This window comes from Entelurus aequoreus, linkage group LG20 (genome assembly GCF_033978785.1).
Source record: "Entelurus aequoreus isolate RoL-2023_Sb linkage group LG20, RoL_Eaeq_v1.1, whole genome shotgun sequence".
NCBI classification, from domain to species: Eukaryota; Metazoa; Chordata; class Actinopteri; order Syngnathiformes; family Syngnathidae; genus Entelurus; species Entelurus aequoreus.
The window spans coordinates 30561057-30587269 of NC_084750.1; the positions used below are offsets into that span (position 1 = coordinate 30561057).

General features: G+C 36.9%; 10 non-coding genes across 10 annotated transcripts; all 10 read right to left on the reverse strand.

Moving 5' to 3' along the window:
• Positions 1 to 5161: 5161 nt before the first annotated feature.
• On the reverse strand, positions 5162 to 5233 carry trnap-agg (transfer RNA proline (anticodon AGG)). Its single transcript has one exon. It is a non-coding gene; the product is annotated as a tRNA-Pro (tRNA).
• A 2021-nt stretch (positions 5234 to 7254) lies between these two features.
• On the reverse strand, positions 7255 to 7326 carry trnap-ugg (transfer RNA proline (anticodon UGG)). The gene has a single exon. It is a non-coding gene; the product is annotated as a tRNA-Pro (tRNA).
• A 3824-nt stretch (positions 7327 to 11150) lies between these two features.
• On the reverse strand, positions 11151 to 11222 carry trnap-agg (transfer RNA proline (anticodon AGG)). The gene has a single exon. It is a non-coding gene; the product is annotated as a tRNA-Pro (tRNA).
• Positions 11223 to 11622: 400 nt separating this feature from the next.
• trnap-ugg (transfer RNA proline (anticodon UGG)) lies at positions 11623 to 11694 on the reverse strand. The gene has a single exon. It is a non-coding gene; the product is annotated as a tRNA-Pro (tRNA).
• Positions 11695 to 14410: 2716 nt separating this feature from the next.
• Positions 14411 to 14482, reverse strand: trnap-agg (transfer RNA proline (anticodon AGG)). Its single transcript has one exon. It is a non-coding gene; the product is annotated as a tRNA-Pro (tRNA).
• Positions 14483 to 18773: 4291 nt separating this feature from the next.
• On the reverse strand, positions 18774 to 18845 carry trnap-agg (transfer RNA proline (anticodon AGG)). The gene has a single exon. It is a non-coding gene; the product is annotated as a tRNA-Pro (tRNA).
• An 853-nt stretch (positions 18846 to 19698) lies between these two features.
• Positions 19699 to 19770, reverse strand: trnap-agg (transfer RNA proline (anticodon AGG)). Its single transcript has one exon. It is a non-coding gene; the product is annotated as a tRNA-Pro (tRNA).
• Positions 19771 to 21525: 1755 nt separating this feature from the next.
• On the reverse strand, positions 21526 to 21597 carry trnap-agg (transfer RNA proline (anticodon AGG)). Its single transcript has one exon. It is a non-coding gene; the product is annotated as a tRNA-Pro (tRNA).
• Positions 21598 to 23932: 2335 nt separating this feature from the next.
• trnap-agg (transfer RNA proline (anticodon AGG)) lies at positions 23933 to 24004 on the reverse strand. The gene has a single exon. It is a non-coding gene; the product is annotated as a tRNA-Pro (tRNA).
• Positions 24005 to 24856: 852 nt separating this feature from the next.
• Positions 24857 to 24928, reverse strand: trnap-agg (transfer RNA proline (anticodon AGG)). Its single transcript has one exon. It is a non-coding gene; the product is annotated as a tRNA-Pro (tRNA).
• Positions 24929 to 26213: the final 1285 nt, after the last annotated feature.

The window sequence follows — 26213 nt, forward strand, 5'->3', positions numbered from 1 at the left end:
TTTTTAACTTCTTAAAAGCATCGTTCTGCTTGCTGCAACTGCGCACACAAAGTGTGAGGAACGCACTCCTGATCTGAGGGCATTGGCAACAATAGTCAACACTTTCTTAATGGAAATGACAATAATATTATAATAATGATAAATAACATTATCACGCATTAATATCTCTTAGCCACTAATGCGTGGCCAAGAGATATTAATGCGTGGCACGCATTGAATGTCTCTGCTGCATCGAATCAGTCTCCTGTCTTTAACAGGCAAAAGCTTTCTAACCTCACTAATGCCTTGCATCGTCTATATTAGATATATAACAACGGGCCGGTGGCGGGTGGGTGTGGTTTTGATAAAATGTTGGTTCGGGTGAATGGCGGGGGGATGACGACTTTTGTGATGCGGTTGCAGATGAAATAATTGCCTATCCGCGCATCTCTAGCGCACACTCAAGGGATCAATGAAAATGTAGCTTGTAACCCTAAGTTTTTTTTTTTGATCAAAATAGCCATACCTTTAAATTAGTGGTAAAAGTGCAATATACTAACGTAGTTTTAGATTGTGTTCCCTGTTAAAATGTCACAATTCATGAGAATTTTTGTTGAAAGGTGAATTTGTAGGGCTTGTTGGTCTAGTCGTATGATTCTCGCTTAGGGTGCGAGATGTCCCGTGTTCAATTCCTAGACAAGCCCTTCATGGTGCTATGAACTCTCAGCTCAATTTTCCAAACTGCGCACACTCAAGCGATCAATGAAAATTGTAGTGAATCAACTTTTTTGTTAATAAAAGTGCAGTTAAAGGTTGTCTCCACAGATAAAATATAAACTTTTTTGTGAACTTGGTGAAAACCAACATTGGTCTAGTGGTATGATTCTCGCTTTGGGTGTGAGAGGTCCCGGTTTCAATTCCTGGACAAGCCCTAAGCAGTGACTATAAACTCTTAGCTTAATTTTCCAAAATGCACACTCTCAATGAAAATGTATGAAATCAAAAACAGTGGGACCTCAATTTACAAACTCTATTTGTTTACAAAAGATCTTGTAACCCTTAGTTCTTTTTTTTGCATCAAAATAGCCATACCTTTAAATTAGTGGTAAAAGTGCAATATACTAACGTAGTTTTAGATTGTGTTCCCTGTTAAAATCTCACAATTCATGAGAATTTTTGTTGAAAGCTCATTTTTTGGGGCTTGTTGGTCTAGTCGTATGATTCTCGCTTAGGGTGCGAGAAGTCCCGGGTTCAATTCCCAGACAAGCCCTTAACAGTGCTTTTGAACTCTCAGCTCAATTTTCCAAGCTGTGCACACTCAAGGGATCAATGAAAATTGTAGTGAATCAAATTTTTTGTTAATAAAAGTACAGTTACAGGTCGTCTCCAAAGATGAAATATAAACTTTTTGAGAATTTGGTGAAATTTAACATAGGGCTTGTTGGTCTAGTGCAGGGGTCACCTACCTTTTTGAAACCAAGAGCTACTTCTTGGGTACTGATTAATGCGAAGGGCTACCAGTTTTATACACACTTAAATAAATTGCCAGAAATAGCCAATTTGCTCAATTTACCTTTAACTCTGTTATTATTAATAATTAATGATATTTATCTTTGTGGAAACACTGATCATCTTAATGATTTCTCACAATAAATATATATAGAAACAGATAAATATCAATATGCAACACTTTATTTTTATATTTTCTCTAAGTGCACATTTTTCAAATTGAACATTTTCAAATGATCACTTCTAAGACAGTCTTGTGAAATCACAATACCCCATTTTAACTAGCTAGCCACTACATTTTTTAACAAATCATGAATTACTTTGCACCATGTTTATACAAATAATAACTCATGTAAAATACAAAAGTAAACTCTCAATTTTTTAAATCATGTCACACTTTGAACTGGACACCAAATCTGTTATCTGTTTCTTTGTCAGAAACAGATAATCTCACATAATCTGGGAGCAGGAAGCAGGACAGGTGCAACACCTGCATAGTGCTAACAAAAAAAAAAGTAAGTAGACATACTTACGTATGTCTACTACGTACGTAGCTGCGCTTCCAAACATTTGATCGCTTGCTGGCATTGCATGCTGTTAACTAGTGTGTTGTACTCTGGTGTGTAACTTGACACTGCAACTCTGAGTGAGTCTTGCAGATGTGCATCAGTGAGGCGTGTTCTGTGTTTGTTTTTGATGAAGTTCATGTCAGAAAAGGCTGATTCACAAAGATAAGATTTTTCCTCATTGTTTGCGGAACCTTCTTAATCGTTTGGACATATTTTCACAGCAATCTGGCCTTAAGCTTAATTATGATCAATGTAAAATGTTAAGGATCGGAAATCTAAAGGGAACGTCCTTTCGAATGGAATGCAAAGTGCCTGTTTTGTGGACGGATGGACCAGTTAACATACTTGGTGATGTTGTCCCAGAAAATCTGGAAGATCTAGGCTCAGTAAATTATGATAATCGACTAAGAAAGCTGGACAAAATTATGCAATTATGGAAAGAGAAATCCCTAACCTTGTATGGTAAAATGTCTATTGCCAACTCGTTAATTATTACTCAATTTATTTATTTGTTTTTGTCATTACCAGCTCCATCACAAAACTTTTTTAAGATTTATGAGCGGAGGGTCTTCGATTTTGTCTGGAACGGCAAACCAGAAAAGATTAAAAGAAAGGTTTTGTACAAAGAGTATGAATATGGGGCCCTGAAACTTCTCAACCTTGAAGCTATGTGTCTGTCTTTAAAAGCATCAATTGTTCCAAAGATGTATTTAAACATTGAGTAGTACACAAATGTCCTGTTGGACAAAAAACATATATATATATATATATATATATATATATATATATATATATATATATATATATATATATATATATATATATATATATATATATATATATATATATATATATATATATATATATATATATTTATGTATCAAAATAAATTATATCCTTTTTTACAAGTGATCCACTCCCATTTTTCTGGGAGGGGATCACCAGCACAGTCTGCTGGGAAACATGGCGGGGTTCATAAAGGAAACAATCCACTCATAGTGGTGTTTTCAATTTTATGTGCCAGAAAAAAGAGACGATATTTTGCAGCAGATAATATGGATGAACTCTAATATTGTAATAGATGGAAAGCCTTTCTTTTGGAAAAATATGTTTGAAAGAGGAATAATTTTTGTCAATGATATTATGGAATGGTAAAATTATGAAGTATGATGAATTTAGAATTATGTATGGTGATGCTTGCTCAAGCTTTTCATTTTATCAACTAACTGGAGTAATTGGGAAAAGATGGAAACAAATAATTAATTATGGGACTACTAAATTATTAGTTTGTAAACCTCTAATAAGAAATTCTAGTTGGCAAAAAGGAACTAAAATAAATAGAAAAATATATAATTTCTATTTAATAAAGAAATCTTTGAAGGCTGCCCCATACAACACATATGGAAAATGGGAGGACTTTTTTGACTACCCGTTGCCGTGGGACGCCATATTCAAACTAATCTATAAAACTACTACCGATGTGCAAAATCGTTATTTTCAAATTAAAATTATTTATAACTTCTTACCCACAGGGAAAATGTTAAAATTATGGAATATGACAGAGTCAGATGATTGCCGATTTTGTTGTCAGGAGCCTGAATCCACCCTGCATTTGTTTTGGTATTGTCATATTGTGTCTTTGTTTTGGGTGGAAGTTGAAAAAATGTGTTTAAGGATTGGTTTGTTTATGAAGCTTAATGTTGTTTCTGTTATTTTAGGAGAGTTCATTGACAATCATGATTTAGTCAATTTAATTATAGTACTCAGTAAAAGGTTTATTTTTAAGGCCAAAAACAGATATTCACTTAGTATTACTTTCTTTAAAACATTTATTCAGTATTTTCTAACTGTAGAAAGTTACATGGTTGAAAACGATAATGATGCAAAAAAACATTTAAAAAAAAAGATGAGAAGTCCTCAAAGGCTTATTTTGAAAGTATAATTATGTTTATAGATTATATGATATCTGTTGTTGTGTTCCCTAATTTGAGTGACCTGGACATAATCTGGACTGTACATAAATGCTTATTTTGATAATGTAATTTTGTTTATAAATTATATGCAATCTGTTGTGTTCCCTAATTTTTTTCTGTGTACATCAATGAAGTTGTGTGTTGCTGAGTCCGACTTGGACATTATCTGGACTGGGCCTGGTTTTAAAAACCCTTTAAACAAATCTAATTTCATTGACAACCTGGTCTGTTGAAGATAAGGCCCTTTTTTTAAAAATAAAATAAAATAAGATAAAAAAATAAAAAACATTTTCTCGGATAAAAAAGAAAGTAAAACAATATAAAAATAATTACATAAAAAATAGTAATTAATGAAAATGTTAGTGGACCAGCAGCCTATGTGTGCTTCAGGGACTGTGTCCCTTGCAGATGTGTTGTCTATGTTGTGGGAACCAGAATATTGGTAGCAGAAAGAAATAACCCCTTTTGTGTGAGTGGGTGTGGATGAGTGTGCATGGGGGGGGGGGGGGGGGGGGTTGTTTGGGTTAATGCACTGATTGAAAGTGTATCTTGTGTTTTTTCTATGTAGATTTAATTTTTTAATTTTTTTGTATTTTAAAAAAAAATGTTCTTCCTTTTTTAGAGCAGGCCCGCGGGCGACTCATCTGGTCCTTACGGGCGACCTGGTGCCCGCGGGCACCGCGTTGGTGACCCCTGGTTTAGAATCACTGCTTAGGGCAACACTTTCATTCATCACTTGAGTGTGCACAGTTTGGAAAATTTTAGCTAAGAGTTCATAGCACCATTGAGGGCTTGTCCGGGAATTGAACCCGGGACCTATCGCACCCTAAGCGAGAATAATGCGACTAGACCAACAAGCTCCAAAAAAATCTGTGTTCAACAAAAATTCTCATGAATTGTGAGATTTTAACAAGGAACAATCTAAAACTAGGTTTGTATATTGGCCTTTTACCTCTAATTTAAAGGTATGGCTATTTTAATGCAAAAAATAACTAAGGGTTACAAGCTCTTTCGTAATCAATTAGAGCTCGTAATTTGAGGTCCCACTGTACTTGATTTTATACATTTTCATTGATCCCTTGAGGGGGGGCAATTTGGAAAATTAAGGTGAGAGTTCAAAAGCACTGTTAAGGGCTTGTCCGGGAATTGAACCCGGGACCTCTCGCACCCTAAGCGAGAATCATACGACTAGACCAACAAGCCACAAAAGACTGTTTTTCAACAAAAATTCTCATGAATTGTGAGATTTTAACAGGGAACCCGATCTAAAACTACGTTAGTATATTGGCCTTTTACCACTAATTTAAAGGCCTACTGAAACCCACTACTACTGACCACGCCGTCTGATAGTTTATATATCAATGATGAAATCTTAACATTGCAACACATGCCAATAAGTGCAATTTTAAATTTCCCGCCACACTTCCGCTTGAAAACGTCTCGGTATGATGACGTTTGCGCGTGACGTAGCCAGTTTAACAGAGGTATGGCTTCCCCATTGAAGCCAATACGAAATAGCTCTGTTTTCATCTCATTCCACAGTATTCTGGACATCTGTGTTGGTGAATCTATTGCAATTTGTTCATTGCATTATGGAGAAAGAAGCTGAGCAAGCAAAGAAGAAAGATGTCGGTGCGAAGCGGATATTTTGCGAGGGAAGTCAGCAACACAACACAGCCGGTGTTTCATTGTTTACATTCCCGAAAGATGCAGTCAAGATTGAAGAACTCGGACAACAGAGACTCTAACCAGGAGGACTTTGATTTGGATACACAGACGCGATACCGTGAGTACGTAGCTGCGCTTCCAAACATTTGATCGCTTGCTATAACTAGCTCGAGCTAGTAGCTAGGAGCTAGGAGCTAGCATAACAAACACCTAGGTGTTTGTTACGCGGGATTAATTTGTGGCATATTAAATATAAGCCTGGTTTTGTTGTGGCTAATAGAGTATATATATATGTCTTGTGTTTATTTACTGTTGTAGTCATTCCCAGCTGAATATCAGGTCCCACCCGCGCGCTTCCAAACATTTGATTGCTTGCCCGTACGTGCGTGTCATGTACGTAACTTTGGTTAAATATATAAGCTTTATGAACCTTGGGTTAGGTGAACGGTTCTTTGGGCTGAGTGAGTGTGTGTATTGTGCAGGTGTTTCAATTGTATTGGCGGGTTATATATACGGGATCCCGTCCATATTACCCGCTCGAGCTATAACTAGCTCGAGCTAGTAGCTAGGAGCTAGGAGCTAGCATAACAAACACCTAGGTGTTTTTATGCGGGATTAATTTGTGGCATATTAAATATAAGCCTGGTTGTGTTGTGGCTAATAGAGTATATATATGTCTTGTGTTTATTTACTGTTGTAGTTATTCCCAGCTGAATATCAGGTCACCCCCGGCTCTCACAGCATCTTCCCTATCTGAATCGCTTCCACTCCCCACTAGTCCTTCACTTGCATTTTCCTCATCGACAAATCTTTCATCCTCGCTCAAATTAATGGGTAAATCGTCGCTTTCTCGGTCCGAATCTCTCTCACTTCTGGCGGCCATCATTGTAAACAATAAGGAACTTTGCGGATATGTTAAATGGGTTATACTTGTATAGCGCTTTTCTACCTTCAAGGTACTCAAAGCGCTTTGACAGTATTTCCACATTTACCCATTCACACACTGATGGCGGGAGCTGCCATGCAAGGCGCTAACCAGCAGCCATCAGAGGTAAAGAGTGAAGTGTCTGGCCCAAGGACACAACGGATGTGACTAGGAAGGTCAAGGTGGGAATTGAACCCCAGTAACCAGCAACACTCCGATTGCTGGCACAGCCACTCTATCAACTTCGCCATGCTCAATTTACTACGTCATGCTACTTCCGGTAGGGGCAAGCCTTTTTTTTATCAGATACCAAAAGTTGCGATCTTTATCGTCGTTGGTTTATACTAAATCCTTTCAGCAAAAATATGGCAATATCGCGAAATGATCAAGTATGACACATAGAATAGATCTGCTATCCCCGTTTAAATAAAAAATTTCATTTCAGTAGGCCTTTAAAGGTATGGCTATTTTGATGCAAAAAAAATAACTAAGGGTTACAAGCTCTTTCGTAAACAATTAGAGTTTGTAAATTGAGGTCCCACTGTATTTGATTTTGTACATTTTCATTACAGTAATCCCTTGAGTGTGCACAGTTTGGAAAATTGAGCTGAGAGTTCAAAAGCACTGTTAAGGGCTTATCCGGGAATTGAACCCGGGACCTCTCGCACCCAAAGCGAGAATCATACGACTAGACCAACAAGCCACAAAATGCACTTTCAACAAAAATGTTCATGAATTGGGAGATTTTAACAGGGAACACAATCTAAAAGTAAATTTTTATATTGGTGTTTTACCACTAATTTAAAGGTATAGCTATGTTGATGCAAAAAAAAAGAACTAAGGGTTACAAGCTCTTTCGTAAACAATTAGAGTTTGTAAATTGAGGTCCCACTGTATTTGATTTTGTACATTTTCATTAATCCCTTGCGTGTGCGCAGTTTGGAAAATTGAGCTGAGAGTTCAAAAGCACTGTCAAGGGCTTGTCCAGGAATTGAAACCAGGACCTCTCGCACCCAAAGCAAGAATCATACCACTAGACCAACAAGCCATATGTAAAATTCCACCAAATTCTCAAAAAAGTTTATATTTTATCAGTGGAGACGACCTGTAACTGCACTTTTATTAACAAAAAATTTGATTCACTACAATTTTCATTGATCCCTTGAGTGTGCCCAGTTTGGAAAATTGAGCTGAGAGTGAACCCGGGACATCTCGCACCCTAAGCGAGAATCATACGACTAGACCAACAAGCCCCCAATAATCCACTTTCAACAAATATTCTCATGAATTGTAAGATTTTAACAGGGAACACAAGCTAAAACTACGTTAGTATATTGCACTTTTACCATAAATTTAAAGGTATGGCTATTTTGATCCAAAAAAAAAAAGAACTAAGGGTTACAAACTCTTTTGTGAACATTTAGAGTTTGTAAATTGAGGTCCCACTGTCATTGATTTTTTACATTTTCATTGATCCCTTGAGGGTGTGCAATTTAGAAAATTAAGCTTAGAGTTTCGAATCACAGCATAGGGCTTGTACCTGGGAGCTATCGCACCCAAAGCGAGAATCATACGACTAGACCAACAAGCCCCAAAAAATCTGTTTTTAACAAAAATTCTCATGAATTGTGAGATTTTAACAAGGACCACAATCCAAAACTATGTTAGTATATTGGCCTTTTACCACTAACTTAAAGGTATGGCTATTTTGATGCAAAAAATAAGAACTAAGGGTTACAAGCTCTTTCGCAATAAATTAGAGCTCGTAATTTGAGGTCCCACTGTACTTGATTTTATACATTTTCATTTATCCCTTGAGTGTGCGCCGTTTGGAAAATTGAGCTGAGAGTTCAAATGCACTGTTAAGGGCTTGTCCAGGAATTAAACCCGGGACCTCTCGCACCCTAAGCGAGAATCATACGACTCGACCAACAAGCCAGAAAATATGCACTTTCAACAAAAATTCTCATGAATTGTGAGATTTTAACAGGGAACACAATCTAAAACTACGTTAGTATATTGGCCTTTTACCACTAATTTAAAGTTATGGCTATTTTGATGCAAAAAGAAGAACTAAGGGTTACAAGCTATTTCGTAAACAATTAGAGTTTCTAAATTGAGGTCCCACTGTTTTTGATTTTATACATTTTCATTGATCCCTTGAGGGTGGGCAATTTGGAAAAATAAGCTTAGAGTTAAGAATCACTGCTTGGGGCTTGTCCAGTAATTGAACCCAAGACCTCTCCCACCCAAAGCGAGAATCATACCACTAGACCTACAAGCCCTATGTTAAATTACACCAAATTCTCAAAAAAGTTTATATTTTATATGTGGAGACGACCTGTAACTGCACTTTTATTAACAAAAAATTTGATTCACAACAATTTTCATTGATCCCTTGAGTGTGCGCAGTTTGGAAAATTTAGCTGAGAGTTCAAGGAACTGTTAAGGGCTTGCCCGGGAATTGAACACGGGATCTCTCGCAACAAAGCGAGAATCATACGACTAGACCAACAAGCCACAAAAAATTAACTTTCAACAAAAATTCTCATGAATTGTGAGATTTTAACAAGGAACAATCTAAAACTAGGTTTGTATATTGGCCTTTTACCAGTAATTTAAAGGTATGGTTATTTTAATGCAAAAAATAACTAAGGGTTACAAGCTCTTTTGTAAACAATTAGAGTTTCTAAATTGAGGTCCCACTGTTTTTGATTTTATACATTTTCATTGATCCCTAGAGGGGGGGCAATTTGGAAAAATAAGCTTAGAGTTAAGAATTACTGCTTGGGGCTTGTCCAGGAATTGAACCCAAGACCTCTCCCACCCAAAGCGAGAATCATACCACTAGACCAACAAGCCCTATGTTAAATTACACCAAATTCTCAAAAAAGTTTATATTTTATCTGTGGAGACGACCTGTAACTGCACTTTTATTAACAAAAAATTTGATTCACAACAATTTTCATTGATCCCTTGAGTGTGCGCAGTTTGGAAAATTTTGCTAAATGTTCAAGAAACTGTTAAGGGCTTGCCCGGGAATTGAACACGGGATCTCTCGCACCAAAGCGAGAATCATACGACTAGACCAACAAGCCACAAAAAATTACCTTTCAACAAAAATTCTCATGAATTGTGAGATTTTAACAAGGAACAATCTAAAACTAGGTTTGTATATTGGCCTTTTACCACTAATTTAAAGGTATGGTTATTTTAATGCAAAAAATAACTAAGGGTTAAAAGCTCTTTCGTAAACAATTAGAGTTTCTAAATTGAGGTCCCACTGTTTTTGATTTTATACATTTTCATTGATCCCTTGAGGGTGGGCAATTTGGAAAAATAAGCTTAGAGTTAAGAATCACTGCTTGGGGCTTGTCCAGGAATTGAACCCAAGACCTCGCCCACCCAAAGCGAGAATCATACCACTAGACCAACAAGTCCTACGTTAAATTACACCAAATTCTCAAAAAAGTTTATATTTTATCCGTGGAGACGACCTGTAACTGCACTTTTATTAAGAAAAAATTTGATTCACAACTATTTTTATTGATCCCTTGAGTGTGCGCAGTTTGGAAAATTTAGCTGAGAGTTCAAGGAACTGTTAAGGGCTTGCCCGGGAATTGAACACGGGATCTCTCGCACCAAAGCGAGAATCATACGAATAGACCAACAAGCCACAAAAAATTAACTTTCAACAAAAATTCTCATGAATTGTGAGATTTTAACAAGGAACAATCTAAAACTAGGTTTGTATATTGGCCTTTTACCACTAATTTAAAGGTATGGCTATTTTGATGCAAAAAAAAGAACTAAGGCTTACAAGCTCTTTCGTAAACAATTAGAGTTTCTAAATTGAGGTCCCACTGTTTTTGATTTTATACATTTTCATTGATCCCTTGAGGGTGGGCAATTTGGAAAAATAAGCTTAGAGTTAAGAATCACTGCTTAGGGCTTTTCCAGGAATTGAACCCAGGACCTCTCCCACCCAAAGTGAGAATCATACCACTAGACCAACAAGTCCTATGTTACATTACACCAAATTCTCAAAAGAGTTTATATTTTATCTGTGGAGACGACCTGTAACTGCACTTTTATTAACAAAAAATTTGATTCACAACAATTTTCATTGATCCCTTGAGTGTGCGCAGTTTGGAAAATTTAGCTGAGAGTTCAACGAACTGTTAAGGGCTTGCCCGGGAATTGAACCCGGGATCTCTCGCACCAAAGCGAGAATCATACGACTAGACCAACAAGCCACAAAAAATTAACTTTCAACAAAAATTCTCATGAATTGTGAGATTTTAACAAGGAACAATCTAAAACTAGGTTTGTATATTGGCCTCTTACCACTAATTTAAAGGTATGGTTATTTTAATGCAAAAAATAACTAAGGGTTACAAGCTCTTTCGTAATCAATTAGAGCTCGTAATTTGAGGTCACACTGTACTTGATTTTATACATTTTCATTGATCCCTTGAGGGGGGGGCAATTTGGAAAATTAAGCTGAGAGTTCAAAAGCACTGTTAAGGGCTTGTCCGGGAATTGAACCCGGGACCTCTCGCACCCTAAGCGAGAATCATACGACTAGACCAACAAGCCACAAAAAATGAAATTTCTACAAAAATTCTCATGTATTGTGAGATTTTAACAGGGAACACAATCTAAAACTAAGTTTTTATATGGGCCTTTTACTTGATTTTATACATTTTCATTGATCCCTTGAGGGGGGGCAATTTGGAAAATTAAGCTTAGAGTTTAGAATCACTGCTTAGGGCTTGTTTAGGAATTGAACCCAGAACCTCTCCCACCCAAAGCGAGAATCATACCACTAGACCTACGTTAAAGTACACCAAATTCTCAAAAAATTTTACTTTTTATTTGTGGAGACGACCTGTAACTGCACTTTTATTAACAAAAAATTTGATTCACAACAATTTTCATTGATCCCTTGAGTGTGCGCAGTTTGGAAAATTTAGCTGAGAGTTCAAGGAACTGTTAAGGGCTTGCCCGGGAATTGAACCCAGGACCTCTCGCACCCAAAGCGAGAATCATACCACTAGACCAACAAGCCCTATGTTAAATTACACCAAATTCTCAAAAAAGTTCATATTTTATCTGTGGAGACGACCTGTAACTGCACTTTTATTAACAAAAAATTTGATTCACAACAATTTTCATTGATCCCCTGAGTGTGCGCAGTTTGGAAAATTTTGCTAAATGTTCAAGAAACTGTTAAGGGCTTGCCCGGGAATTGAACACGGGATCTCTCGCACCAAAGCGAGAATCATACGACTAGACCAGGGGTCGGCAACCCGCGGCTCTACAGCCGCATGAGGCTCTTTAGCGCCGCCCTAGTGGCTCTCTGGAGATTTTTCAAAAATGTATGAAGAATGGAAAAAGATGAGGGGGAAAAAAAATCAATTTTTTTGTTTTAGTATGGTTTCTGTAGGAGGACAAACATGACACAAACCTCCCTAATTGTTAAAAATCACTCTGTTTATATTAAACATGCTTCACTGATTCGAGTATTTGGCGAGCGCCGTTTTGTCCTACTAATTTTGGCGGTCCTTGAACTCACCGTATAGTTTGTTTCCATGCATAACTTTCTCCGACTTTCTAGGACGTGTTTTATGCCACTTCTTTTTCTGTCTCATTTTGTCCACCACACTTTTAACGTTGTGCATGAGTGCACAAAGGTGAGTTTTGTTGATGTTATTGACTTGTGTGGAGTGCTAATCAGACATATTTGGTCACTGCATGACTGCAAGCTAATCGATGCTAACATGCTATTTGGGCTAGTGATATGTACATATTGCATCATTATGCCTCATTTGTAGGTATATTTGAGCTCATTTAGTTTCCTTTAAGTCCTCTTAATTAAATTTATATCTCATGACACATGAAATATGGCTTTTAATTTGTTGCGGCTCCAGACCGATTTGTTTTTGTATTTTTGGTCCAATATGGCTCTTTCAACATTTTGGGTTGCCGACCCCTGGACTAGACCAACAAGCCACAAAAAATTAACTTTCAACAAAAATTCTCATGAATTGTGAGATTTTAACAAGGAACAATCTAAAACTAGGTTTGTATATTGGCCTTTTACCACTAATTTAAAGGTATGGTTATTTTAATGCAAAAAATAACTAAGGGTTACAAGTTCTTTCGTAAACAATTAGAGTTTCTAAATCGAGGTCCCATTGTTTTTGATTTTATACATTTTCATTGATCCCTTGAGGGTGGGCAATTTGGAAAAATAAGCTTAGAGTTAAGAATCACTGCTTGGGGCTTGTCCAGGAATTGAACCCAAGACCTCTCCCACCCAAAGCGAGAATCATACCACTAGACCAACAAGTCCTATGTTAAATTACACCAAATTATCAAAAAAGTTTATATTTTATCTGTGGAGACGACCTGTAACTGCACTTTTATTAAGAAAAAATTTGATTCACAACAATTTTCATTGATCCCTTGAGTGTGCGCAGTTTGGAAAATTTAGCTGAGAGTTCAAGGAACTGTTAAGGGCTTGCCCGGGAATTGAACACGGGATCTCTCGCACCAAAGCGAGAATCATACGACTAGACCAACAAGCCACAAAAAATTAACTTTCAACAAAATTCTCATGAATTGTGAGATTTTAACAAGGAACAATCTAAAACTAGGTTTGTATATTGGCCTTTTACCACTAATTTAAAGGTATGGTTATTTTAATGCAAAAAATAACTAAGGGTTACAAGCTCTTTCGTAATCAATTAGAGCTCGTAATTTGAGGGCACACTGTACTTGACTTTATACATTTTCATTGATCCCTTGAGGGGGGGCAATTTGGAAAATTAAGCTGAGAGTTCAAATGCACTGTTAAGGGCTTGTCCGGGAATTAAACCCGGGACCTCTCGCTACCTAAGCGAGAATCATACGACTCGACCAACAAGCCGCAAAATATGCACTTTCAACAAAAATTCTCATGAATTGTGAGATTTTAACAGGGAACACAATCTAAAACTACGTTAGTATATTGATCTTTTACCACTAATTTAAAGGTATGGCTATTTTGATGCAAAAAAAATAACTAAGGCTTACAAGCTCTTTCGTAAACAATTAGAGTTTCTAAATTGAGGTCCCACTGTTTTTGATTTTATACATTTTCATTGATCCCTTGAGGGTGGGCAATTTGGAAAAATAAGCTTAGAGTTAAGAATCACTGCTTAGGGCTTTTCCAGGAATTGAACCCAGGACCTCTCCCACCCAAAGTGAGAATCATACCACTAGACCAACAAGTCCTATGTTACATTACACCAAATTCTCAAAAGAGTTTATATTTTATCTGTGGAGACGACCTGTAACTGCACTTTTATTAACAAAAAATTTGATTCACAACAATTTTCATTGATCCCTTGAGTGTGCGCAGTTTGGAAAATTTAGCTGAGAGTTCAACGAACTGTTAAGGGCTTGCCCGGGAATTGAACCTGGGATCTCTCGCACCAAAGCGAGAATCATACGCCTAGACCAACAAGCCACAAAAAATTAACTTTCAACAAAAATTCTCATGAATTGTGAGATTTTAACAAGGAACAATCTAAAACTAGGTTTGTATATTGGCCTCTTACCACTAATTTAAAGGTATGGTTATTTTAATGCAAAAAATAACTAAGGGTTACAAGCTCTTTCGTAATCAATTAGAGCTCGTAATTTGAGGTCACACTGTACTTGATTTTATACATTTTCATTGATCCCTTGAGGGGGGGGCAATTTGGAAAATCAAGCTGAGAGTTCAAAAGCACTGTTAAGGGCTTGTCCGGGAATTGAACCCGGGACCTCTCGCACCCTAAGCGAGAATCATACGACTAGACCAACAAGCCACAAAAAATGAAATTTCTACAAAAATTCTCATGTATTGTGAGATTTTAACAGGGAACACAATCTAAAACTAAGTTTTTATATGGGCCTTTTACTTGATTTTATACATTTTCATTGATCCCTTGAGGGGGGGGCAATTTGGAAAATTAAGCTTAGAGTTTAGAATCACTGCTTAGGGCTTGTTTAGGAATTGAACCCAGAACCTCTCCCACCCAAAGCGAGAATCATACCACTAGACCTACGTTAAAGTACACCAAATTCTCAAAAAAGTTTACTTTTTATTTGTGGAGACGACCTGTAACTGCACTTTTATTAACAAAAAATTTGATTCACAACAATTTTCATTGATCCCTTGAGTGTGCGCAGTTTGGAAAATTTAGCTGAGATTTCAAGGAACTGTTAAGGGCTTGCCCGGGAATTGAACACGGGATCTCTCGCAACAAAGCGAGAATCATACGACTAGACCAACAAGCCACAAAAAATTAACTTTCAACAAAAATTCTCATGAATTGTGAGATTTTAACAAGGAACAATCTAAAACTAGGTTTGTATATTGGCCTTTTACCACTAATTTAAAGGTATGGTTATTTTAATGCAAAAAATAACTAAGGGTTACAAGCTCTTTCGTAAACAATTAGAGTTTCTAAATTGAGGTCCCACTGTTTTTGATTTTATACAATTTCATTGATCCCTTGAGGGGGGGCAATTTGGAAAAATAAGCTTAGAGTTAAGAATTACTGCTTGGGGCTTGTCCAGGAATTGAACCCAAGACCTCTCCCACCCAAAGCGAGAATCATACCACTAGACCAACAAGCCCTATGTTAAATTACACCAAATTCTCAAAAAAGTTTATATTTTATCCGTGGAGACGACCTGTAACTGCACTTTTATTAACAAAAAATTTGATTCACAACAAGTTTCATTGATCCCCTGAGTGTGCGCAGTTTGGAAAATTTTGCTAAATGTTCAAGAAACTGTTAAGGGCTTGCCCGGGAATTGAACACGGGATCTCTCGCACCAAAGCGAGAATCATACGACTAGACCAACAAGCCACAAAAAATTAACTTTCAACAAAAATTCTCATGAATTGTGAGATTTTAACAAGGAACAATCTAAAACTAGGTTTGTATATTGGCCTTTTACCACTAATTTAAAGGTATGGTTATTTTAATGCAAAAAATAACTAAGGGTTACAAGCTCTTTCGTAAACAATTAGAGTTTCTAAATCGAGGTCCCACTGTTTTTGATTTTATACATTTTCATTGATCCCTTGGGGGTGGGCAATTTGGAAAAATAAGCTTAGAGTTAAGAATCACTGCTTGGGGCTTGTCCAGGAATTGAACCCAAGACCTCTCCCACCCAAAGCGAGAATCATACCACTAGACCAACAAGTCCTATGTTAAATTACACCAAATTCTCAAAAAAGTTTATATTTTATCTGTGGAGACGACCTGTAACTGCACTTTTATTAAGAAAAAATTTGATTCACAACAATTTTCATTGATCCCTTGAGTGTGCGCAGTTTGGAAAATTTAGCTGAGAGTTCAAGGAACTGTTAAGGGCTTGTCCGGGATTTGAACACGGGATCCCTCGCACCAAAGCGAGAATCATACGACTAGACCAACAAGCCACAAAAAAATTAACTTTCAACAAAAATTCTCATGAATTGTGAGATTTTAACAAGGAACAATCTAAAACTAGGTTTGTATATTGGCCTTTTACCACTAATTTAAAGGTATGGTTATTTTAATGCAAAAAATAACTAAGGGTTACAAGCTCTTTCGTAATCAATTAGAGCTCGTAATTTGAGGGCACACTGTACTTGACTTTATACATTTTCATTGATCCCTTGAGGGGGGGCAATTTGGAAAATTAAGCTGAGAGTTCAAATGCACTGTTAAGGGCTTGTCCGGGAATTAAACCCGGGACCTCTCGCTACCTAAGCGAGAATCATACGACCGCAAAATATGCACTTTCAACAAAAATTCTCATGAATTGTGAGATTTTAACAGGGAACACAATCTAAAACTACGTTAGTATATTGATCTTTTACCACTAATTTAAAGGTAAGGCTATTTTGATGCAAAAAAAAAGAACTAAGGCTTACAAGCTCTTTCGTAAACAATTAGAGTTTCTAAATTGAGGTCCCACTGTTTTTGATTTTATACATTTTCATTGATCCCTTGAGGGTGGGCAATTTGGAAAAATAAGCTTAGAGTTAAGAATCACTGCTTAGGGCTTTTCCAGGAATTGAACCCAGGACCTCTCCCACCCAAAGTGAGAATCATACCACTAGACCAACAAGCCCTATGTTACATTACACCAAATTCTCAAAAGAGTTTATATTTTATCTGTGGAGACGACCTGTAACTGCACTTTTATTAACAAAAAATTTGATTCACAACAATTTTCATTGATCCCTTGAGTGTGCGCAGTTTGGAAAATTTAGCTGAGAGTTCAACGAACTGTTAAGGGCTTGCCCGGGAATTGAACCCGGGATCTCTCGCACCAAAGCGAGAATCATACGACTAGACCAACAAGCCACAAAAAATTAACTTTCAACAAAAATTCTCATGAATTGTGAGATTTTAACAAGGAACAATCTAAAACTAGGTTTGTATATTGGCCTTTTACCACTAATTTAAAGGTATGGTTATTTTAATGCAAAAAATAACTAAGGGTTACAAGCTCTTTCGTAATCAATTAGAGCTCGTAATTTGAGGTCACACTGTACTTGATTTTATACATTTTCATTGATCCCTTGAGGGGGGCAATTTGGAAAATTAAGCTGAGAGTTCAAAAGCACTGTTAAAGGCTTGTCCGGGAATTGAACCCGGGACCTCTCGCACCCTAAGCGAGAAACATACGACTAGACCAACAAGCCACAAAAAATGAATTTTCTACAAAATTCTCATGTATTGTGAGATTTTAACAGGGAACACAATCTAAAACTAAGTTTTTATATGGGCCTTTTACTTGATTTTATACATTTTCATTGATCCCTTGAGGGGGGGCAATTTGGAAAATTAAGCTTAGAGTTTAGAATCACTGCTTAGGGCTTGTTTAGGAATTGAACCCAGAACCTCTCCCACCCAAAGCGAGAATCATACCACTAGACCTACGTTAAAGTACACCAAATTCTCAAAAAAGTTTACTTTTTATTTGTGGAGACGACCTGTAACTGCACTTTTATTAACAAAAAATTTGATTCACTAATATTTTCATTGATCCCTTGAGTGTGCGCAGTTCTTTCGTAATCAATTAGAGCTCGTAATTTCAGGTCCCACTGTACTTGATTTTATACATTTTCATTGATCCCTTGAGTGTGTGCTGTTTGGAAAATTGAGCTGAGAGTTCTAAAGCACTGTTAAGGGGTTGTCCGGGAATTCAACACTGGACCTCTCGCACCCTAAGCGAGAATCATACGACTAGACCAACAAGCCACAAAATGAACTATCAACAAAAATTGTCATGAATTGTGAGATTTTGACAGGGAACACAATCTAAAACTATGCAAGTATATTGGCCTTTTACCACTTATTTAAAGGTATGGCTATTTTGATGCAAAAAAAAGAACTAAGGCTTACAAGCTCTTTCGTAAACAATTAGAGTTTCTAAATTGAGGTCCCACTGTTTTTGATTTTATACATTTTCATTGATCCCTTGAGGGTGGGCAATTTGGAAAAATAAGCTTAGAGTTAAGAATCACTGCTTAGGGCTTTTCCAGGAATTGAACCCAGGACCTCTCCCACCCAAAGTGAGAATCATACCACTAGACCAACAAGCCCTATGTTACATTACACCAAATTCTCAAAAGAGTTTATATTTTATCTGTGGAGACGACCTGTAACTGCACTTTTATTAACAAAAAATTTGATTCACAACAATTTTCATTGATCCCCTGAGTGTGCGCAGTTTGGAAAATTTTGCTAAATGTTCAAGAAACTGTTAAGGGCTTGCCCGGGAATTGAACACGGGATCTCTCGCACCAAAGCGAGAATCATACGACTAGACCAACAAGCCACAAAAAATTAACTTTCAACAAAAATTCTCATGAATTGTGAGATTTTAACAAGGAACAATCTAAAACTAGGTTTGTATATTGGCCTTTTACCACTAATTTAAAGGTATGGTTATTTTAATGCAAAAAATAACTAAGGGTTACAAGCTCTTTCGTAATCAATTAGAGCTCGTAATTTGAGGTCACACTGTACTTGATTTTATACATTTTCATTGATCCCTTGAGGGGGGGCAATTTGGAAAATTAAGCTGAGAGTTCAAAAGCACTGTTAAGGGCTTGTCCGGGAATTGAACCCGGGACCTCTCGCACCCTAAGCGAGAATCATACGACTAGACCAACAAGCCGCAAAATATGCACTTTCAACAAAAATTCTCATGAATTGTGAGATTTTAACAGGGAACACAATCTAAAACTACGTTAGTATATTGATCTTTTACCACTAATTTAAAGGTAAGGCTATTTTGATGCAAAAAAAAAAGAACTAAGGCTTACAAGCTCTTTCGTAAACAATTAGAGTTTCTAAATTGAGGTCCCACTGTTTTTGATTTTATACATTTTCATTGATCCCTTGAGGGTGGGCAATTTGGAAAAATAAGCTTAGAGTTAAGAATCACTGCTTAGGGCTTTTCCAGGAATTGAACCCAGGACCTCTCCCACCCAAAGTGAGAATCATACCACTAGACCAACAAGCCCTATGTTACATTACACCAAATTCTCAAAAGAGTTTATATTTTATCTGTGGAGACGACCTGTAACTGCACTTTTATTAACAAAAAATTTGATTCACAACAATTTTCATTGATCCCTTGAGTGTGCGCAGTTTGGAAAATTTAGCTGAGAGTTCAACGAACTGTTAAGGGCTTGCCCGGGAATTGAACCCGGGATCTCTCGCACCAAAGCGAGAATCATACGACTAGACCAACAAGCCACAAAAAATTAACTTTCAACAAAAATTCTCATGAATTGTGAGATTTTAACAAGGAACAATCTAAAACTAGGTTTGTATATTGGCCTTTTACCACTAATTTAAAGGTATGGTTATTTTAATGCAAAAAATAACTAAGGGTTACAAGCTCTTTCGTAATCAATTAGAGCTCGTAATTTGAGGTCACACTGTACTTGATTTTATACATTTTCATTGATCCCTTGAGGGGGGCAATTTGGAAAATTAAGCTGAGAGTTCAAAAGCACTGTTAAGGGCTTGTCCGGGAATTGAACCCGGGACCTCTCGCACCCTAAGCGAGAATCATACGACTAGACCAACAAGCCACAAAAAATGAATTTTCTACAAAATTCTCATGTATTGTGAGATTTTAACAGGGAACACAATCTAAAACTAAGTTTTTATATGGGCCTTTTACTTGATTTTATACATTTTCATTGATCCCTTGAGGGGGGGCAATTTGGAAAATTAAGCTTAGAGTTTAGAATCACTGCTTAGGGCTTGTTTAGGAATTGAACCCAGAACCTCTCCCACCCAAAGCGAGAATCATACCACTAGACCTACGTTAAAGTACACCAAATTCTCAAAAAAGTTTACTTTTTATTTGTGGAGACGACCTGTAACTGCACTTTTATTAACAAAAAATTTGATTCACTAATATTTTCATTGATCCCTTGAGTGTGCGCAGTTCTTTCGTAATCAATTAGAGCTCGTAATTTCAGGTCCCACTGTACTTGATTTTATACATTTTCATTGATCCCTTGAGTGTGTGCTGTTTGGAAAATTGAGCTGAGAGTTCTAAAGCACTGTTAAGGGGTTGTCCGGGAATTGAACACTGGACCTCTCGCACCCTAAGCGAGAATCATACGACTAGACCAACAAGCCACAAAATGAACTATCAACAAAAATTGTCATGAATTGTGAGATTTTGACAGGGAACACAATCTAAAACTATGCAAGTATATTGGCCTTTTACCACTTATTTAAAGGTATGGCTATTTTGATGCAAAAAAAAGAACTAAGGCTTACAAGCTCTTTCGTAAACAATTAGAGTTTCTAAATTGAGGTCCCACTGTTTTTGATTTTATACATTTTCATTGATCCCTTGAGGGGGGGCAATTTGGAAAATTAAGCTGAGAGTTCAAATGCACTGTTAAGGGCTTGTCCGGGAATTAAACCCGGGACCTCTCGCTACCTAAGCGAGAATCATACGACTCGACCAACAAGCCGCAAAATATGCACTTTCAACAAAAATTCTCATGAATTGTGAGATTTTAACAGGGAACACAATCTAAAACTACGTTAGTATATTGATCTTTTACCACTAATTTAAAGGTAAGGCTATTTTGATGCAAAAAAAAAGAACTAAGGCTTACAAGCTCTTTCGTAAACAATTAGAGTTTCTAAATTGAGGTCCCACTGTTTTTGATTTTATACATTTTCATTGATCCCTTGAGGGTGGGCAATTTGGAAAAATAAGCTTAGAGCTAAGAATCACTGCTTAGGGCTTTTCCAGGAATTGAACCCAGGACTCTCCCACCCAAAGTGAGAATCATACCACTAGACCAACAAGCCCTATGTTACATTACACCAAATTCTCAAAAGAGTTTATATTTTATCTGTGGAGACGACCTGTAACTGCACTTTTATTAACAAAAAATTTGATTCACAACAATTTTCATTGATCCCTTGAGTGTGCGCAGTTTGGAAAATTTAGCTGAGAGTTCAACGAACTGTTAAGGGCTTGCCCGGGAATTGAACCCGGGATCTCTCGCACCAACGCGAGAATCATACGACTAGACCAACAAGCCACAAAAAATTAACTTTCAACAAAAATTCTCATGAATTGTGAGATTTTAACAAGGAACAATCTAAAACTAGGTTTGTATATTGGCCTCTTACCACTAATTTAAAGGTATGGTTATTTTAATGCAAAAAATAACTAAGGGTTACAAGCTCTTTCGTAATAAATTAGAGCTCGTAATTTGAGGTCACACTGTACTTGATTTTATACATTTTCATTGATCCCTTGAGAGGGGGCAATTTGGAAAATTAAGCTGAGAGTTCAAAAGCACTGTTAAGGGCTTGTCCGGGAATTGAACCCGGGACCTCTCGCACCCTAAGCGAGAATCATACGACTAGACCAACAAGCCACAAAAAATGAATTTTCTACAAAAATTCTCATGTATTGTGAGATTTTAACAGGGAACACAATCTAAAACTAAGTTTTTATATGGGCCTTTTACTTGATTTTATACATTTTCATTGATCCCTTGAGGGGGGGGCAATTTGGAAAATTAAGCTTAGAGTTTACAATCACTGCTTAGGGCTTGTTTAGGAATTGAACCCAGAACCTCTCCCACCCAAAGCGAGAATCATACCACTAGACCTACGTTAAAGTACACCAAATTCTCAAAAAAGTTTACTTTTTATTTGTGGAGACGACCTGTAACTGCACTTTTATTAACAAAAAATTTGATTCACTAATATTTTCATTGATCCCTTGAGTGTGCGCAGTTCTTTCGTAATCAATTAGAGCTCGTAATTTCAGGTCCCACTGTACTTGATTTTATACATTTTCATTGATCCCTTGAGTGTGTGCTGTTTGGAAAATGAGCTGAGAGTTCTAAAGCACTGTTAAGGGGTTGTCCGGGAATTGAACACTGGACCTCTCGCACCCTAAGCGAGAATCATACGACTAGACCAACAAGCCACAAAATGAACTATCAACAAAAATTGTCATGAATTGTGAGATTTTGACAGGGAACACAATCTAAAACTATGCAAGTATATTGGCCTTTTACCACTTATTTAAAGGTATGGCTATTTTGATGCAAAAAAAAGAACTAAGGCTTACAAGCTCTTTCGTAAACAATTAGAGTTTCTAAATTGAGGTCCCACTGTTTTTGATTTTATACATTTTCATTGATCCCTTGAGGGTGGGCAATTTGGAAAAATAAGCTTAGAGTTAAGAATCACTGCTTAGGGCTTTTCCAGGAATTGAACCCAGGACCTCTCCCACCCAAAGTGAGAATCATACCACTAGACCAACAAGCCCTATGTTACATTACACCAAATTCTCAAAAGAGTTTATATTTTATCTGTGGAGACGACCTGTAACTGCACTTTTATTAACAAAAAATTTGATTCACAACAATTTTCATTGATCCCCTGAGTGTGCGCAGTTTGGAAAATTTTGTTAAATGTTCAAGAAACTGTTAAGGGCTTGCCCGGGAATTGAACACGGGATCTCTCGCACCAAAGCGAGAATCATACGACTAGACCAACAAGCCACAAAAAATTAACTTTCAACAAAAATTCTCATGAATTGTGAGATTTTAACAAGGAACAATCTAAAACTAGGTTTGTATATTGGCCTTTTACCACTAATTTAAAGGTATGGTTATTTTAATGCAAAAAATAACTAAGGGTTACAAGCTCTTTCGTAAACAATTAGAGCTCGTAATTTGAGGGCACACTGTACTTGACTTTATACATTTTCATTGATCCCTTGAGGGGGGGCAATTTGGAAAATTAAGCTGAGAGTTCAAATGCACTGTTAAGGGCTTGTCCGGGAATTAAACCCGGGACCTCTCGCTACCTAAGCGAGAATCATACGACTCGACCAACAAGCCGCAAAATATGCACTTTCAACAAAAATTCTCATGAATTGTGAGATTTTAACAGGGAACACAATCTAAAACTACGTTAGTATATTGATCTTTTACCACTAATTTAAAGGTAAGGCTATTTTGATGCAAAAAAAAAGAACTAAGGCTTACAAGCTCTTTCGTAAACAATTAGAGTTTCTAAATTGAGGTCCCACTGTTTTTGATTTTATACATTTTCATTGATCCCTTGAGGGTGGGCAATTTGGAAAAATAAGCTTAGAGCTAAGAATCACTGCTTAGGGCTTTTCCAGGAATTGAACCCAGGACCTCTCCCACCCAAAGTGAGAATCATACCACTAGACCAACAAGCCCTATGTTACATTACACCAAATTCTCAAAAGAGTTTATATTTTATCTGTGGAGACGACCTGTAACTGCACTTTTATTAAGAAAAAATTTGATTCACAACAATTTTCATTGATCCCTTGAGTGTGCGCAGTTTGGAAAATTTAGCTGAGAGTTCAACGAACTGTTAAGGGCTTGCCCGGGAATTGAACCCGGGATCTCTCGCACCAAAGCGAGAATCATACGACTAGACCAACAAGCCACAAAAAATTAACTTTCAACAAAAATTCTCATGAATTGTGAGATTTTAACAAGGAACAATCTAAAACTAGGTTTGTATATTGGCCTTTTACCACTAATTTAAAGGTATGGTTATTTTAATGCAAAAAATAACTAAGGGTTACAAGCTCTTTCGTAATCAATTAGAGCTCGTAATTTGAGGTCACACTGTACTTGACTTTATACATTTTCATTGATCCCTTGAGGGGGGGCAATTTGGAAAATTAAGCTGAGAGTTCAAAAGCACTGTTAAGGGCTTGTCCGGGAATTGAACCCGGGACCTCTCGCACCCTAAGCGAGAATCATACGACTAGACCAACAAGCCGCAAAATATGCACTTTCAACAAAAATTCTCATGAATTGTGAGATTTTAACAGGGAACACAATCTAAAACTACGTTAGTATATTGATCTTTTACCACTAATTTAAAGGTAAGGCTATTTTGATGCAAAAAAAAATAACTAAGGCTTACAAGCTCTTTCGTAAACAATTAGAGTTTCTAAATTGAGGTCCCACTGTTTTTGATTTTATACATTTTCATTGATCCCTTGAGGGTGGGCAATTTGGAAAAATAAGCTTAGAGTTAAGAATCACTGCTTAGGGCTTTTCCAGGAATTGAACCCAGGACCTCTCCCACCCAAAGTGAGAATCATACCACTAGACCAACAAGCCCTATGTTACATTACACCAAATTCTCAAAAGAGTTTATATTTTATCTGTGGAGACGACCTGTAACTGCACTTTTATTAACAAAAAATTTGATTCACAACAATTTTCATTGATCCCTTGAGTGTGCGCAGTTTGGAAAATTTAGCTGAGAGTTCAACGAACTGTTAAGGGCTTGCCCGGGAATTGAACCCGGGATCTCTCGCACCAAAGCGAGAATCATACGACTAGACCAACAAGCCACAAAAAATTAACTTTCAACAAAAATTCTCATGAATTGTGAGATTTTAACAAGGAACAATCTAAAACTAGGTTTGTATATTGGCCTTTTACCACTAATTTAAAGGTATGGTTATTTTAATGCAAAAAATAACTAAGGGTTACAAGCTCTTTCGTAATCAATTAGAGCTCGTAATTTGAGGTCACACTGTACTTGATTTTATACATTTTCATTGATCCCTTGAGGGGGGCAATTTGGAAAATTAAGCTGAGAGTTCAAAAGCACTGTTAAGGGCTTGTCCGGGAATTGAACCCGGGACCTCTCGCACCCTAAGCGAGAATCATACGACTAGACCAACAAGCCACAAAAAATGAATTTTCTACAAAATTCTCATGTATTGTGAGATTTTAACAGGGAACACAATCTAAAACTAAGTTTTTATATGGGCCTTTTACTTGATTTTATACATTTTCATTGATCCCTTGAGGGGGGGCAATTTGGAAAATTAAGCTTAGAGTTTAGAATCACTGCTTAGGGCTTGTTTAGGAATTGAACCCAGAACCTCTCCCACCCAAAGCGAGAATCATACCACTAGACCTACGTTAAAGTACACCAAATTCTCAAAAAAGTTTACTTTTTATTTGTGGAGACGACCTGTAACTGCACTTTTATTAACAAAAAATTTGATTCACTAATATTTTCATTGATCCCTTGAGTGTGCGCAGTTCTTTCGTAATCAATTAGAGCTCGTAATTTCAGGTCCCACTGTACTTGATTTTATACATTTTCATTGATCCCTTGAGTGTGTGCTGTTTGGAAAATTGAGCTGAGAGTTCTAAAGCACTGTTAAGGGGTTGTCCGGGAATTGAACACTGGACCTCTCGCACCCTAAGCGAGAATCATACGACTAGACCAACAAGCCACAAAATGAACTATCAACAAAAATTGTCATGAATTGTGAGATTTTGACAGGGAACACAATCTAAAACTATGCAAGTATATTGGCCTTTTACCACTTATTTAAAGGTATGGCTATTTTGATGCAAAAAAAAGAACTAAGGCTTACAAGCTCTTTCGTAAACAATTAGAGTTTCTAAATTGAGGTCCCACTGTTTTTGATTTTATACATTTTCATTGATCCCTTGAGGGTGGGCAATTTGGAAAAATAAGCTTAGAGTTAAGAATCACTGCTTAGGGCTTTTCCAGGAATTGAACCCAGGACTCTCCCACCCAAAGTGAGAATCATACCACTAGACCAACAAGCCCTATGTTACATTACACCAAATTCTCAAAAGAGTTTATATTTTATCTGTGGAGACGACCTGTAACTGCACTTTTATTAACAAAAAATTTGATTCACAACAATTTTCATTGATCCCTTGAGTGTGCGCAGTTTGGAAAATTTAGCTGAGAGTTCAACGAACTGTTAAGGGCTTGCCCGGGAATTGAACCCGGGATCTCTCGCACCAACGCGAGAATCATACGACTAGACCAACAAGCCACAAAAAATTAACTTTCAACAAAAATTCTCATGAATTGTGAGATTTTAACAAGGAACAATCTAAAACTAGGTTTGTATATTGGCCTCTTACCACTAATTTAAAGGTATGGTTATTTTAATGCAAAAAATAACTAAGGGTTACAAGCT